The sequence below is a fragment of the Hyperolius riggenbachi genome, chromosome 3, assembly GCF_040937935.1.
Source record: "Hyperolius riggenbachi isolate aHypRig1 chromosome 3, aHypRig1.pri, whole genome shotgun sequence".
Lineage (NCBI taxonomy): Eukaryota > Metazoa > Chordata > Amphibia > Anura > Hyperoliidae > Hyperolius > Hyperolius riggenbachi.
In genome coordinates, this window is record NC_090648.1 from 4,218,869 (window position 1) to 4,235,922 (window position 17,054).

At 51.6% G+C, this 17,054-nt stretch overlaps 1 protein-coding gene across 1 annotated transcript in view; it reads left to right on the forward strand.

Moving 5' to 3' along the window:
• Window positions 1-17,054, forward strand: part of LOC137560821 (asialoglycoprotein receptor 1-like) — a 131,299-nt gene that overhangs the window by 49,893 nt on the left and 64,352 nt on the right. The window lies entirely within an intron of this gene.

A 17,054-nucleotide genomic window follows, 5' to 3' on the forward strand; every position in this document is an offset into this window, starting at 1 on the left:
GTTCAGCTTCCTCTTCTCTCTCTGGTTAGAGGGTCTGTGAAGTTCAGCTTCCTCTTCTCTCTCTGGTTAGAAGGTCTGTGAAGTTCAGCTTCCTCTTCTCTCTCTGGTTAGAGGGTCTCTAAAGTTCAGCTTCCTCTTCTCTCTTTGGTTAGAGGGTCTCTGAAGTTCAGCTTCCTCTTCTCTCTCTGGTTAGAGGGTCTGTGAAGTTCAGCTTCCTCTTCTCTCTCTGGTTAGAGGGTCTCTGAAGTTCAGCTTCCTCTTCTCTCTCTGGTTAGAGGGTCTCTGAAGTTCAGCTTCCTCTTCTCTCTCTGGTTAGAGGGTCTCTGAAGTTCAGTTTCCTCTTCTCTCTCTGGTTAGAGGGTCTCTGAAGTTCAGCTTCCTCTTCTCTCTCTGGTCAGAGGGTCTCTGAAGTTCAGCTTCCTCTTCTCTCTCTGGTTAGAGGGTCTGTGAAGTTCAGCTTCCTCTTCTCTCTCTGGTTAGAGGGTCTCTGAAGTTCAGCTTCCTCTTCTCTCTTTGGTTAGAGGGTCTCTGAAGTTCAGCTTCCTCTTCTCTCTCTGGTTAGAGGGTCTCTGAAGTTCAGCTTCCTCTTCTCTCTCTGGTTAGAGGGTCTGTGAAGTTCAGCTTCCTCTTCTCTCTCTGGTTAGAGGGTCTCTGAAGTTCAGCTTCCTCTTCTCTCTCTGGTTAGAGGGTCTCTGAAGTTCAGCTTCCTCCTCTTCTCTCTCTGGTTAGAGGGTCTCTGAAGTTCAGCTTCCTCTTCTCTAGAGTGACCAGACGTCCCGGATTGCCCGGGACACGTCCCGGATTCGGGGTCCGCTGTCCCAGGCTTAATGAGGTCCCGGGAAACGTCCCGCTTTCAGCAGCGGGACGTCCCGGCCTCGGGACTCTGGCCACTCTCTCCTCAATGAACTGGCAGCGGCGTCTATAGACGCCGTGCCAGTTCATTGCCCGCAGCCCCGCTCCAGCCTCCTCTTCCGGTGTCTGTTTCCGACACCGGCAGGCGAGCAGGGCTACGGCAAGATGGCTGCCGAAGCCCTGTACTGGAGACCTATTTGTGTCACTAGTACAGGGCTTCGGGCGCCATCTTGCCGTAGCCCTGTCAGCGCGGGAGAGAAGAGCAGGAGGAGGAAGACGGTCCCGGGACGGAGCAGCGCGCCAGAGGCCGGACACTTCTGCCAGGTGAGTAAATGCTTTCTTTTCCAGGTGAAATGTTTGCCCGCATTGTTTCTTTTCCAGGTGAAATGTTTGCCCGCATTGTTTCTTTTCCAGGTGAAATGTTTGCCCGCATTGTTTCTTTTCCAGGTGAAATGTTTGCCCGCATTGTTTCTTTTCCAGGTGAAATGTTTGCCCGCATTGTTTCTTTTCTGGTGAAATGTTTGCCCGCATTGTTTCTTTTCCAGGTGAAATGTTTGCCCGCATTGTTTCTTTTCTGGTGAAATGTTTGCCCGCATTGTTTCTTTTCCAGGTGAAATGTTTGCCCGCATTGTTTCTTTTCTGGTGAAATGTTTGCCCGCATTGTTTCTTTTCCAGGTGAAATGTTAGCCCGCATTGTTTCTTTTCTGGTGAAATGTTTGCCCGCATTGTTTCTTTTCTGGTGAAATGTTTGCCCGCATTGTTTCTTTTCTAGTGAAATGTTATTGTTTGCCCGCATTGTTTCTTTTCTGGCGAAATGTTTGCCTGCAGTGCGTTTCTTTTCTGGCGAAATGTTTGCCCGCAGTGCGTTTCTTTTCTGGCGAAATGTTTGCCGCATTGCGTTTCTTTTCTGGTGAAATGTTTGGCCGCAGTGCGTTTCTTTTCTGGTGAAATGTTTGCCCGCAGTGCGTTTCTTTTCTGGCGAAATGTTTGCCCGCATTGCGTTTCTTTTCTGGCGAAATGTTTGCCCGCAGTGCGTTTCTTTTCTGGCGAAATGTTTGCCCGCATTGCGTTTCTTTTCTGGTGAAATGTTTGGCCGCAGTGCGTTTCTTTTCTGGTGAAATGTTTGCCCGCAGTGCGTTTCTTTTCTGGTGAAATGTTTGGCCGCAGTGCGTTTCTTTTCTGGTGAAATGTTTGCCCGCAGTGCGTTTATTTTGTACTGACATGTTGCCCGCATTGCGTTTATTTTGTACTGACATGTTTGCTCGCATTGCATTTATTTTATACTGACATGTTGCCTATTGCGTTTATTTTCTGGTGTCCGGGGTAACTGTTACTGCATTTATTATTTAATGGTCATAGATGGCTATGTTTGCTGCTTTGTGGTTACGGTATACTATTAGCATCACACAGTTTCTGCACACCCATGATACAAAGTCTCGTTTGTCCACATCATGGCGTAAACACTGCTTTCTTATGCCTCGCTGTTACATCATTACGTTAGCTCCGCCCATACAATGTCATGGCCACGCCCATTCAGCTTCCTCTTCTCTCTCTGGTTAGAGGGTCTCTGAAGTTCAGCTTCCTCTTCTCTCTCTGGTTAGAGGGCCTCTGAAGTTCAGCTTCCTCTTCTCTCTCTGGTTAGAGGGTCTCTGAAGTTCAGCTTCCTCTTCTCTCTCTGGTTAGAGGGCCTCTGAAGTTCAGCTTCCTCTTCTCTCTCTGGTTAGAGGGTCTGTGAAGTTCAGCTTCCTCTTCTCTCTCTGGTTAGAGGGTCTCTGAAGTTCAGCTTCCTCTTCTCTACCAGGTTAGAGGGTCTCTGAAGTTCAGCTTCCTCTTCTCTCTCTGGTTAGAGGGTCTCTGAAGTTCAGCTTCCTCTTCTCTCTCTGGTTAGAGGGTCTCTGAAGTTCAGCTTCCTCTTCTCTCTCTGGTTAGAGGGTCTCTGAAGTTCAGCTTCCTCTTCTCTCTCTGGTTAGAGGGTCTCTGAAGTTCAGCTTCCTCTTCTCTCTCTGGTTAGAGGGTCGCTGTAGCTCAATGGAAATCTGAGCCAGTTTCCCAATATATAGAAAACACACCTCCCTCTGGGGGAGGTCCATACATAGAAGGAGCGGGGCTCCCCTGTGCAGACATGGCATCTCACACACTCCTGACACTAATAACTAGGGATGGGACGAATCCACAATTTCTTCCAATCCAAATCCGGATCCAAATCTAAAAAGGTTCTCGAATATCTCGAACCTTTCGAATTCCGATTCTAACGAATCCTGCGCATAAGAATTGTGCGATCCATGGTATAGTTGCCCGCAGTATAGGTACCCAGGCATAGGTGCCCGCAGTATAGGTAGCTAGGTAAAGGTGTCTTCAGTATAGCTACCAAGGTATAGGGGGCTTCACTATAGGTTGCAGAGTATAGTGGCCTTCAGTATAGGCACCCAGGTATAGTGGCCTTCATTATAGGCAGCAGGGTATAATGGCCTTCAGTATAGGCAGCAGGGTATAGGGAGCCTTCATTATAGGCAGCAGGGTATAGTGGCCTTCAGTATAGGTAGCAGGGTATATGGGCCTTCATTATAGGCAGCAGGGTATAGGGGGCCTTCATTATAGGCAGCAGGGTATAGTGGCCTTCAGTATAGGTAGCAGGGTATAGTGGCCTTCAGTATAGGTAGCAAGGTATAGGGGCCTTCAGTATAGGCAGCAGGGTATAGGGGCCTTCAGTATAGGTAGCAAGTTATAGGGGCCTTCAGTATAGGTAGCAGGGTATATGGGCCTTCAGTATAGGTAGCAGGGTATATGGGCCTTCAGTATAGGTAGCAGGGTATATGGGCCTTCATTATAGGCAGCAGGGTATATGAGCCTTCAGTATAGGCAGCAGGGTATAGGGGCCTTCAGTATAGGCAGCAGGGTATAGGGGCCTTCAGTATAGGTAGCAGGGTATAGTGGCCTTCAGTACAGGCAGCAGGGTATATGGGCCTTCAGTATAGGCAGCAGGGTATCGGGGCCTTCAGTATAGGTAGCAGGGTATATGTGCCTTCAGTATAGGCAGCAGGGTATATGGGCCTTCAGTATAGGTAGCAGGGTATATGGGCCTTCATTATAGGCAGCAGGGTATATGAGCCTTCAGTATAGGCAGCAGGGTATAGGGGCCTTCGGTATAGGTAGCAGGGTATATGGGCCTTCAGTATAGGTAGCAGGGTATATGGGCCTTCATTATAGGCAGCAGGGTATATGAGCCTTCAGTATAGGCAGCAGGGTATAGGGGCCTTCGGTATAGGTAGCAGGGTATATGGGCCTTCAGTATAGGTAGCAGGGTATATGGGCCTTCATTATAGGCAGCAGGGTATAGGGGCCTTCAGTATAGGCAGCAGGGTATAGGGGCCTTCAGTATAGGTAGCAGGGTATAGTGGCCTTCAGTACAGGCAGCAGGGTATATGGGCCTTCAGTATAGGCAGCAGGGTATCGGGGCCTTCAGTATAGGTAGCAGGGTATATGTGCCTTCAGTATAGGCAGCAGGGTATATGTGCCTTCAGTATAGGTAGCAGGGTATATGGGCCTTCAGTATAGGTAGCAGGGTATATGGGCCTTCAGTACAGACAGCAGGGTATAGGGGCCTTCAGTATAGACAGCAGGGTATAGGGGCCTTCAGTATAGGTAGCAGGGTATAGGGGCCTTCAGTATAGGTAGCAGGGTATAGAGGCCTTCAGTATAGGCAGCAGGGTATAGGGGCCTTCAGTATAGGCAGCAGGGTATAGGGGCCTTCAGTACAGACAGCAGGGTATAGGGGCCTTCAGTATAGGCAGCAGGGTATAGGGGCCTTCAGTATAGGCAGCAGGGTATAGGGGCATTCAGTATAGGCAGCAGGGTATAGGGGCCTTCATTAGTGGCAGCAGGGTATAGTGGCCTTCATTATAGGCAGCAGGGTATAGTGGCCTTCAGTATAGGCAGCAGGGTATAGGGGCCTTCAGTATAGGTAGGAAGGTATAGGGGCATTCAGTATAGGCAGCAGGGTATAGGGGCCTTCAGTATAGGCAGCAGGGTATAGGGGCCTTCAGTATAGGCAGCAGCTTATAGGGGCCTTCATTATAGGCAGCAGGGTATAGTGGCCTTCAGTATAGGTAGCAGGGTATAGGGGCCTTCAGTATAGGTAGCAGGGTATAGAGGCCTTCAGTATAGGCAGCAGGGTATAGGGGCCTTCAGTATAGGCAGCAGGGTATAGGGGCCTTCAGTACAGACAGCAGGGTATAGGGGCCTTCAGTATAGGCAGCAGGGTATAGGGGCCTTCAGTATAGGCAGCAGGGTATAGGGGCATTCAGTATAGGCAGCAGGGTATAGGGGCCTTCATTATAGGCAGCAGGGTATAGTGGCCTTCATTATAGGCAGCAGGGTATAGTGGCCTTCAGTATAGGCAGCAGGGTATAGGGGCCTTCAGTATAGGTAGGAAGGTATAGGGGCATTCAGTATAGGCAGCAGGGTATAGGGGCCTTCAGTATAGGCAGCAGGGTATAGGGGCCTTCAGTATAGGCAGCAGGGTATAGGGGCCTTCATTATAGGCAGCAGGGTATAGTGGCCTTCAGTATAGGTAGCAGGGTATAGGGGCCTTCAGTATAGGCAGCAGGGTATAGGGGCCTTCAGTATAGGCAGCAGGGTATAGGGGCCTTCAGTATAGGCAGCAGGGTATAGGGGCCTTCAGTATAGGCAGCAGGGTATAGGGGCCTTCAGTATAGGCAGCAGGGTATATGGGCCTTCAGTATAGGCAGCAGGGTATAGGGGCCTTCAGTACAGACAGAGGGTATAGGGGCCTTCAGTATAGGCAGCAGGGTATAGGGGCCTTCAGTATAGGCAGCAGGGTATAGGGGCCTTCAGTATAGGCAGCAGGGTATAGGGGCCTTCATTATAGGCAGCAGGGTATAGTGGCCTTCATTATAGGCAGCAGGGTATAGTGGCCTTCAGTACAGGCAGCAGGGTATAGGGGCCTTCAGTATAGGCAGCAGGGTATAGGGGCCTTCAGTATAGGCAGCAGGGTATAGGGGCCTTCAGTATAGGCAGCAGGGTATAGGGGCCTTCAGTATAGGCAGCAGGGTATAGTGGCCTTCAGTATAGGCAGCAGGGTATAGGGGCCTTCAGTATAGGTAGCAAGGTATAGGGGCCTTCAGTATAGGCAGCAGGGTATAGGGGCCTTCACTATAGGCAGCGGGGTATAGGGGCATTCAGTACAGACAGCAGGGTATAGGGGCCTTCAGTAAAGGCAGCAGGGTATAGGGGCCTTCAGTATAGGCAGCAGGGTACAGGGGCCTTCAGTATAGGTAGCAGAGTATAGGGGGCTTCAGTATAGGTAGCAGGGTATAGGGGCCTTCAGTATAGGCAGCAGGGTATATGGGCCTTTAGTATAGGCAGCAGGGTATAGGGGCCTTCAGTATAGGCAGCAGGGTATAGGGGCCTTCAGTACAGACAGCAGGGTATAGGGGCCTTCAGTATAGGCAGCAGGGTATAGGGGCCTTCAGTATAGGCAGCAGGGTATAGTGGCCTTCATTATAGGCAGCAGGGTATAGTGGCCTTCAGTACAGACAGCAGGGTATAGGGGCCTTCAGTATAGGTAGGAAGGTATAGGGGCATTCAGTATAGGCAGCAGGGTATAGGGGCCTTCAGTATAGGCAGCATGGTATAGGGGCCTTCAGTATAGGCAGCAGGGTATAGTGGCCTTCAGTATAGGCAGCAGGGTATAGGGGCCTTCAGTATAGGCAGCAGGGTATAGGGGCCTTCAGTATAGGCAGCAGGGTATAGGGGCCTTCAGTATAGGTAGCAGGGTATATGTGCCTTCAGTATAGGCAGCAGGGTATAGGGGCCTTCAGTATAGGCAGCAGGGTATAGGTGCCTTCAGTATAGGCAGCAGGGTATAGGGGCCTTCAGTATAGGCAGCAGGGTATAGGGGCCTTCAGTACAGACAGAAGGGTATAGGGGCCCTTAGTATAGGCAGCAGGGTATAGGGGCCTTCAGTATAGGCAGCAGGGTATAGTGGCCTTCATTATAGGCAGCAGGGTATAGTGGCCTTCAGTACAGACAGCAGGGTATAGGGGCCTTCAGTATAGGTAGGAAGGTATAGGGGCATTCAGTATAGGCAGCAGGGTATAGGGGTCTTCAGTATAGGCAGCAGGGTATAGGGGCCTTCAGTATAGGCAGCAGGGTATTGTGGCCTTCAGTACAGGCAGCAGGGTATAGGGGCCTTCAGTATAGGTAGGAAGGTATAGGGGCATTCAGTATAGGCAGCAGGGTATAGGGGCCTTCAGTATAGGCAGCAGGGTATAGGGGCCTTCAGTATAGGCAGCAGGGTATTGTGGCCTTCAGTACAGGCAGCAGGGTATTGTGGCCTTCAGTATAGGTAGGAAGGTATAGGGGCATTCAGTATAGGCAGCAGGGTATAGGGGCCTTCAGTATAGGCAGCAGGGTATAGGGGCCTTCAGTATAGGCAGCAGGGTATTGTGGCCTTCAGTACAGGCAGCAGGGTATAGGGGCCTTCAGTATAGGTAGGAAGGTATAGGGGCCTTCAGTATAGGCAGCAGGGTATAGGGGCCTTCAGTATAGGCAGCAGGGTATAGGGGCCTTCAGTATAGGCAGCAGGGTATTGTGGCCTTCAGTACAGGCAGCAGGGTATTGTGGCCTTCAGTATAGGTAGGAAGGTATAGGGGCATTCAGTATAGGCAGCAGGGTATAGGGGCCTTCAGTATAGGCAGCAGGGTATATGTGCCTTCAGTATAGGCAGCAGGGTATTGTGGCCTTCAGTACAGGCAGCAGGGTATTGTGGCCTTCAGTATAGGTAGGAAGGTATAGGGGCATTCAGTATAGGCAGCAGGGTATAGGGGCCTTCAGTATAGGCAGCAGGGTATAGGGGCCTTCAGTATAGGCAGCAGGGTATTGTGGCCTTCAGTATAGGCAGCAGGGTATAAGGGCCTTCAGTATAGGCAGCAGGGTATAGGGGCCTTCAGTATAGGCAGCAGGGTATAGGGGCCTTCAGTATAGGCAGCAGGGTATAGGGGCCTTCAGTATAGGCAGCAGGGTATAGGGGCCTTCAGTATAGGCAGCAGGGTATAAGGGCCTTCAGTATAGGCAGCAGGGTATAGGGGCCTTCAGTATAGGCAGCAGGGTATATGGGCCTTCAGTATAGGCAGCAGGGTATATGGGCCTTCAGTATAGGTAGAAGGGTATATGGGCCTTCAGTATAGGTAGCAGGGTATATGGGCCTTCAGTATAGGTAGCAGGGTATAGGGGCCTTCAGTATAGGTAGTAGGGTATATGGGCCTTCAGTATAGGCAGCAGGGTATTGTGGCCTTCAGTATAGGCAGCAGGGTATATGGGCCTTCATTATAGGCAGCAGGGTATAGTGGCCTTCAGTATAGGTAGTAGGGTATTGTGGCCTTCAGTATAGGCAGCAGGGTATTGTGGCCTTCAGTATAGGCAGCAGGGTATAGTGGCCTTCAGTACAGGCAGCAGGGTATATGGGCCTTCAGTATAGGCAGCAGGGTATTGTGGCCTTCAGTATAGGCAGCAGGGTATAGGGGCCTTCAGTACAGGCAGCAGGGTATAGGGGCCTTCAGTATAGGCAGCAGCAGGGCCGTGCAGAGGGTCCTTAAGTGGGGGGTGCTCAAATTTAAAAAAGGGGCCTGGCAATGCCTTCCCCCGCATGCCTCCCCCCTCCTTGTTTCTGGCTAGAGGGGTATTGATTGTCATGCTGCTGAATGCAGATGATGGGTCCCATGCGGGTTCTGGGTGTAAGTGCTGAGTGTCATGTGGGTTCTGGCTAGGGGGATATTGATTGTCATGCTGCTGAATGCAGATGCTGGGTGTCATGTGGGTTGTGGCTATGGTTGGGTATCGAGAGTCATGGGGGTGTTGATTGCAAGAACTTAGTGCTATGTAAGGTCTGGGTGCATGTACTGGATGTCATGTGGATGCTGGGTGCAGGTACTGGGTGTGACATGGGTGTGAATACTTGGCGCCATGCCTGTACTGGGTGCTGGCTATGGGTGGGCTTTGGGCATCACATGGGTTTTGAATGCAGATACTTTGGGTGCGGGTAAGGGTTAAGTGGATACTTAGTGCAGATAGTGGGTGCCATGTGGAAGCTGTGTGCAGGTGTGAGTACTGGGTGCAATTTTAGGCCTGGGTGCAGATACTTGGTGTCATGTGAGTGTGAGTACTAGGTGCCAGCTATGAGGGGAAGGGGTGGCTGATGGGAAAAGTAGAGGTTAGCATACCTCCCAACTTTTTAGGATGAGAAAAAGGGACACTTAAGCCACGCCCCTGTCGCACCCATGGCCACACCCTCGCCACGCCTCTAGTCACACATACCATAAAGATTTCATAACAAACATATGTTGTTTTATAATTGAAACCACATTGGTCCTTTCTATCCTGGTTCATTTTCCTTCATATTAACATTTTAAAATTAGTAATATATCAATTTAAAGGTTGGGAATAAAGTTTAGAGTCAATCAACCCCATTTTTAGTATAGAAATATATATATTTACATAGAAAGAGGGACAAAGTCCTGAAAGAGGGACAAATGAGGGTGAAAGAGGGACAGAGGGACAGGGCTCCCAAAAAGGGACTGTCCCTCCGAAAAAGGGACAGTTGGAAGCTATGGAGGTCAGTGTGGGTGCTGCAGGAAGGGGCAGAGCCATGCAGAGGATACTCAAGGGTGTGGTGCTCAAATTTGAAATCGATAAATCGTGCTAAATTGTGTATGTAATACCCCCTCTCCATAAAGCATAAGGCAGTCTTATCCCCCCTCCCCCACACATACCCCTTTGTAGCAGTATCAGGCAGACTGTGTGTCTCCTTCCAACTCTTTTGGTGCTACCACCCTCAGATCAGCAGTAATAGGTGCCCACTGTTAGTGGGTTAGAGTGGGCACAGTGGAGCCCACTGTAGAGGCACAGACTCACCTTTCATTGATCAGCACCCAAGCCTCTTTTCAGGCAAAGAAGTGGTTACCAATATGCAGTGGTTGCTAAGCATTAGTAGATGCAAAACTGCAGTAAGTGCCAAGGTGCAGTAGATGGTAAGACACAAAGATTCACTTTGTGGTAAGTTTCAGTGGGTGCCAAGATGCCAACGTTAAGTCTGTGTCAAGCTGCTGTGTGTACCAAGGTCCAGTTTGTATTGGGTGTTTATTTGCAGTGGATGCTATGCTGTATTGGGTGCTGAATGAGTAGCAGAAGGCAATAAACAATAGTGGGTGCCATGTGAGTGCTAATTGGTACAGGGAGCCATGTGAGTGTTGGACATGAGTGAGTAGGGAGTGCCATGTGTGGTCTGGATGTGTGCCATGGGAGAGTACCGTGTCTCATATGGGTTCGGACCAAGGATGGGTACTGGGTGCTATTTGGGTGCTGGCCATGGCCAGGTACTAGGTGCATATAATGACTTTGGAACTTGGTGACACGTGAGTACTGTGCCATGTGGGTGTTGATTATAGGGGTATGTGGGTCTTAGGTGCAAATACTGAGTGCCAAGTGGGTACTGGGAGTGAGTACATGGTGACATATGGGTGATGGGTGCTGGCTAGTGGGGTATTTGTTGTCATGTGGGCAGATGCTGGGTGCCATGTGGGTTCTGGGTGCCGGCGCAGGATGTGATGTGGATTCTGGCAGTATGGGTGTGTATCACCCATCATGTAGGTGTTGATTGCAGGTACTCAGTCCCTTGCGAGTTCTGGGTGCAAGTACTGGATGTCATATGTGAGTGCTTGCTGTGGGTGCTGGGCACCAAGTGGAGGCTTAGTGCAACTGGAACTACTGCAGATGAAACATGTGTGTGTTGGGTGCAGGTACTGGGTATCACATAGGTGCAAATACTTGGTGCCATGCCTGCACTGGGTGCTAGCTCTGGGTGGGTGTTGTGTGTCACGTGGGTTCTGAGTGCAGGTACATCGGGTGCTAGTACTGGTTATGTGAGTGGGTGCCATGTGGAGGCTGTGTGCAGGTGTGAGTAGTGAGTGACATGTCAGAGCTGGGTGCAAGTACTGTGCCATGTAGGTGTGAGTACTGGGTGCCAGCTATAGGGTGAAGGGTGCAGGTATTGGGTGTCATGTGGCTGTTTGATGCAAGTACTAAGTGCCATATTGAGGCCAGATGTGAGTTTTGGGTGCAGGGTGGTTGGTGCAAGTACTATAGTGGGAGTTACTGGTTGAGTGTAATGTGGGTGCTGAATATTGGTGGGATTGCTGTGGGTGCAGGGGGTGGGAGGTCACTATGGATGCTGCTATGAATGGCATAGTTGCTGCTAAGGGAGGTAGAGGTCAGTGTGGGAGCTGGGGGAAGGGTAGGCCACGGTAGGTGCTGGGAGAAGTCAGTGTGGTTACTGGAGGAGGGAGTGAATGCTGGGTGTTGGGAGAAGCCACTGTGGGCGCTGGCAATGGGAGAGGTCACTGTAGGTGCTGCTTTTGGGATGGGAGGTCCCTGTGGGTGCTGCAGGGGAATGGAGGGTAGCCACTGGGGAAGGGAAAAATCACTGTGTGTGCTGGGGGAGGGATAGGTCAGTGTGGGTGCTGGGGTAGGCAGGATCACTGCTAGAGCTGGGGAGGGAGAGGTCACTGTGGGTGCTAGGTGGAGAGATAGGTCACTGTGGGTGCTAGATGGAGGAAGAGGTCACTGTGGGTGCTGGGTAAGAGAGAGGTCACTGTGGGTGCTAGGTGCAGGGAGAGGTCACTGTGGGTGCTAGGTGGAGGGAGAGGTCACTGTGGGTGCTAGGTGGAGGGAGAGGTCACTGTGGGTGCTAGGTGGAGGGAGAGGTCACTGTGGGTGCTGTGGAGGGAGAGGTCACTGTGGGTCCTAGGTGGAGGGAGAGGTCGCTGTGGGTCCTAGGTGGAGGGAGAGGTCGCTGTAGGTGCTAGATGAAGGGAGAGGTCACTGTGGGTGCTGGGTAAGAAAGAGGTCACTGTGGGTGCTAGGTGGAGGGAGAGGTCACTGTGGGTGCTGGGGGAGGGAGAGGTCACTGTTGGTACTGGGTTGGGAGAGGTAAGTATGGGTCCTAGGTGGAGGGAGAGGTCACTGTGACTGCTAGGGGAGGGAGTGGTCACTGGGTACTAGGTGGAGGGAGAGGTCACTATGGGTGCTGGGGGAGGTAGAGGTCAGTATGGGTCCTAGGTGGAGGGAGAGGTCAGTATGCCACACTAGGATTCCTGTCTGGGCCTCTTCACTTAAAAGTGTCCCAGGTGGGGGCGGAGCTTCCAGCGGGTGGGCGGAGTTTATCGCGGCCGGGGGCGGAGCTTATTTTGTGCCGCGAGAGGGGCCTTTTTTTGATGATTTTAAAAAGGGGGGTGCCTGGGCACCCAGAGCACCCCCTGTGCACGTGCCTGGGCAGCAGGGTATAGGGGCCTTCAGTATAGGCAGCAGGGTATCGGGGCATTCAGTATAGGCAGCAGGGTATAGGGGCCTTCAGTATAGGCAGCAGGGTATAGGGGCCTTCAGTACAGACAGCAGGGTATAGGGGCCTTCAGTATAGGCAGCAGGGTATAGGGGCCTTCAGTATAGGCAGCAGGGTATAGGGGCCTTCAGTATAGGCAGCAGGGTATAGGGGCCTTCAGTATAGGCAGCAGGGTATAGGGGCCTTCAGTATAGGTAGCAGGGTATAGGGGCCTTCAGTATAGGCAGCAGGTTATAGGGGCCTTCAGTATAGGTAGCAAGGTATAGGGGCCTTCAGTATAGGCAGCAGGGTATAGGGGCCTTCAGTATAGGCAGCAGGGTATAGGGGCCTTCAGTACAGACAGAGGGTATAGGGGCCTTCAGTATAGGCAGCAGGGTATAGGGGACTTCAGTATAGGCAGCAGGGTATAGGGGCCTTCAGTATAGGCAGCAGGGTATAGGGGCCTTCATTATAGGCAGCAGGGTATAGTGGCCTTCATTATAGGCAGCAGGGTATAGTGGCCTTCAGTACAGGCAGCAGGGTATAGGAGCCTTCAGTATAGGCAGCAGGGTATAGGGGCCTTCAGTATAGGCAGCAGGGTATAGGGGACTTCAGTATAGGCAGCAGGGTATAGGGGACTTCAGTATAGGCAGCAGGGTATAGGGGCCTTCAGTATAGGCAGCAGGGTATAGGGGCCTTCAGTATAGGCAACAGGGTATAGGGGCCTTCAGTATAGGCAGCAGGGTATAGGGGCCTTCAGTATAGGCAGCAGGGTATAGGGGCCTTCAGTATAGACAGCAGGGTATAGGGGCCTTCAGTATAGGCAGCAGGGTATCGGGGCCTTCAGTATAGACAGCAGGGTATAGGGGCCTTCAGTATAGGCAGCAGGGTATAGGGGCCTTCAGTATAGGCAGCAGGGTATAGGGGCCTTCAGTATAGGTAGCAGAGTATATGGGCCTTCACTATAGGTAGCAGGGTATATGGGCCTTCAGTATAGGTAGCAGGGTATATGGGCCTTCATTATAGGCAGCAGGGTATAGTGGCCTTCAGTATAGGCAGCAGGGTATATGGGCCTTCAGTATAGGCAGCAGGGTATATGGGCCTTCAGTATAGGTAGCAGGGTATAGGGGCCTTCAGTATAGGTAGCAGGGTATAGGGGCCTTCAGTATAGGTAGCAGGGTATAGGGGCCTTCAGTATAGGCAGCAGGGTATAGGGGCCTTCAGTATAGGTAGCAAGGTATAGGGGCCTTCAGTATAGGCAGCAGGGTATAGGGGCCTTCAGTACAGGCAGCAGGGTATAGGGGCCTTCAGTACAGACAGAGGGTATAGGGGCCTTCAGTATAGGCAGCAGGGTATAGGGGCCTTCAGTATAGGCAGCAGGGTATAGGGGCCTTCAGTATAGGCAGCAGGGTATAGGGGCCTTCATTATAGGCAGCAGGGTATAGTGGCCTTCATTATAGGCAGCAGGGTATAGGGGCCTTCAGTACAGGCAGCAGGGTATAGGAGCCTTCAGTATAGGCAGCAGGGTATAGGGGCCTTCAGTATAGGCAGCAGGGTATAGGGGACTTCAGTGTAGGCAGCAGGGTATAGGGGCCTTCAGTATAGACAGCAGGGTATAGGGGCCTTCAGTATAGGCAGCAGGGTATAGGGGCCTTCAGTATAGGCAACAGGGTATAGGGGCCTTCAGTATAGGCAGCAGGGTATAGGGGCCTTCAGTAAAGACAGCAGGGTATAGGGGCCTTCAGTATAGGCAGCAGGGTATCGGGGCCTTCAGTATAGACAGCAGGGTATAGGGGCCTTCAGTATAGGCAGCAGGGTATAGGGGCCTTCAGTATAGGCAGCAGGGTATAGGGGCCTTCAGTATAGGTAGCAGAGTATATGGGCCTTCAGTATAGGTAGCAGGGTATATGGGCCTTCAGTATAGGTAGCAGGGTATATGGGCCTTCAGTATAGGCAACAGGGTATAGGGGCCTTCAGTATAGGTAGAAGGGTATATGGGCCTTCAGTATAGGTAGCAGGGTATATGGGCCTTCAGTATAGGTAGCAGGGTATAGGGGCCTTCAGTATAGGTAGCTAGGTATAGGGGCCTTCAGTATAGGTAGCAGGGTATAGGGGCCTTCAGTATAGCTAGCAAGGTATATGGGCCTTTAGTATAGGCAGCAGGGTATATGGGCCTTCAGTATAGGTAGCAGGGTATAGGGGCCTTCAGTATAGCTAGCAAGGTATATGGGCCTTTAGTATAGGCAGCAGGGTATATGGGCCTTCAGTATAGGTAGCAGGGTATATGGGCCTTCAGTATAGGTAGCAGGGTATATGGGCCTTCAGTATAGGTAGCAGGGTATATGGGCCTTCAGTATAGGTAGCAGGGTATAGGGGCCTTCAGTATAGCTAGCAAGGTATATGGGCCTTTAGTATAGGCAGCAGGGTATATGGGCCTTCAGTATAGGTAGCAGGGTATATGGGCCTTCAGTATAGGTAGCAGGGTATATGGGCCTTCAGTATAGGTAGCAGGGTATATGGGCCTTCAGTATAGGTAGCAGGGTATAGGGGCCTTCAGTATAGGTAGCAGGGTATAGGGGCCTTCAGTATAGGTAGCAGGGTATAGGGGCCTTCAGTATAGCTAGCAAGGTATATGGGCCTTTAGTATAGGCAGCAGGGTATATGGGCCTTCAGTATAGGCAGCAGGGTATATGGGCCTTCAGTATAGGTAGCAGGGTATATGGGCCTTCAGTATAGGTAGCAAGGTATATGGGCCTTCAGTATAGGTAGCAGGGTATATGGGCCTTCAGTATAGGCAGCAGGGTATATGGGCCTTCAGTATAGGCAGCAGGGTATATGGGCCTTCAGTATAGGTAGCAGGGTATATGGGCCTTCAGTATAGGTAGCAGGGTATATGGGCCTTCAGTATAGGCAGCAGGGTATAGGGGCCTTCAGTATAGGCAGCAGGGTATATGGGCCTTCAGTATAGGTAGCAGGGTATATGGGCCTTCAGTATAGGTAGCAGGGTATATGGGCCTTCAGTATAGGCAGCAGGGTATATGGGCCTTCAGTATAGGTAGCAGGGTATATGGGCCTTCAGTATAGGTAGCAGGGTATATGGGCCTTCAGTATAGGTAGCAGGGTATATGGGCCTTCAGTATAGGTAGCAGGGTATAGGGGCCTTCAGTATAGGTAGCAGGCTATGGGGGGCTTCAGTATAGGTAGCAGGGTATATGGGCCTTCAGTATAGGTAGCAGGGTATAGGGGCCTTCAGTATAGGTAGCAGGCTATGGGGGCCTTCAGTATAGGCAGCAGGGTATAGGGGCCTTCAGTACAGACAGCAGGGTATAGGGGCCTTCAGTATAGGTAGCAGGGTATCGGGGCCTTTAGTATAGGTAGCAGGGTATATGGGCCTTCAGTATAGGTAGCAGGGTATAGGGGCCTTCAGTATAGGTAGCAGGCTATGGGGGGCTTCAGTATAGGTAGCAGGGTATAGGGGCCTTCAGTATAGGTAGCAGGGTATAGGGGCCTTCAGTATAGGTAGCAGGGTATAGGGGCCTTCAGTATAGGTAGCAGGCTATGGGGGGCTTCAGTATAGGTAGCAGGCTATGGGGGGCTTCAGTATAGGTAGCAGGCTATGGGGGGCTTCAGTATGGGGGGCTTCAGTATAGGTAGCAGGCTATGGGGGGCTTCAGTATAGTTAGCAGGCTGTGGGGGGTTTCTGTATAGTTAGCAGGCTATGGGGGGCTTCAGTATAATTAGCAGGCTATGGGGGGCTTCAGTATAATTAGCAGGCTATGGTGGGCTTCAGTATAGTTAGCAGGCTATGGGGGGCTTCAGTATGGGGGGCTTCAGTATAATTAGCAGGCTATGGTGGGCTTCAGTATAGTTAGCAGGCTATGGGGGTTTCAGTATAGTTAGCAGGCTATGGGGGGCTTCAGTATAGTTAGCAGGCTATGGGGGGCTTCAGTATAGGTAACAGGCTATGGGGGGCTTCAGTATAGTTAGCAGGCTATGGGGGGCTTCAGTACAGTGAGCAGGCTATGGGGGGCTTCAGTACAGTGAGCAGGCTATGGGGGGCTTCAGTATAGTTAGCAGGCTATGGGGGGCTTCAGTATAGTTAGCAGGCTATGGGGGGCTTCAGTATAGTTAGCAGGCTATGGGGGGTTTCTGTATAGTTAGCAGGCTATGGGGGGCTTCAGTACAGTGAGCAGGCTATGGGGGTACTTTAGTATAGGTAGCAGGCTATAAGGGGCTGCAGTATAATATATCTGGGTAGCAGTGACACATACCATCCTCCCTCCCCCCGCAGCCTCCTCCGCTCGTCCCCCTGCATACATAAGGAGAAGCAGCCTCTCACCTCCAGCATCAGCGTGGAGCCCGGAGCAGCAGACTTCTCCCTTCACTTCCTAGTTCCCCCTAGTGGCCACCTGACCGGCTCTTACTGATGACGCGTAGTAAGAGCCGGTCACTAGGGGGAATAAGGAAGTGTGCAGGAGGTCTGCCGCTCCGGGCTCCACGCTGGAGGTGAGAGGCTGCTTCCTCTTATTTATGCGGCGGGCGAGCGGAGGCGGCTGCGGGGAGCGGGAGGAGGACAATTGCGGACGGGTAAAGCGGCGGATGCGCGGCGATGCAGCGTCGGGATTCGGCGATCAGAAAATGGCGTCGGGATTCGAGTCCACGAATCTCGAATATTTCCTAATATTCAAGGGATTCGTGGATTCGCCGGATTCGTCGTCCCATCCCTACTAATAACCTATTCCAATGTTCTGAACCTTAATAAAGGACCCGCTGAGGTCTGAAGCAGACTCGTGCCCTCCACATTGTACAG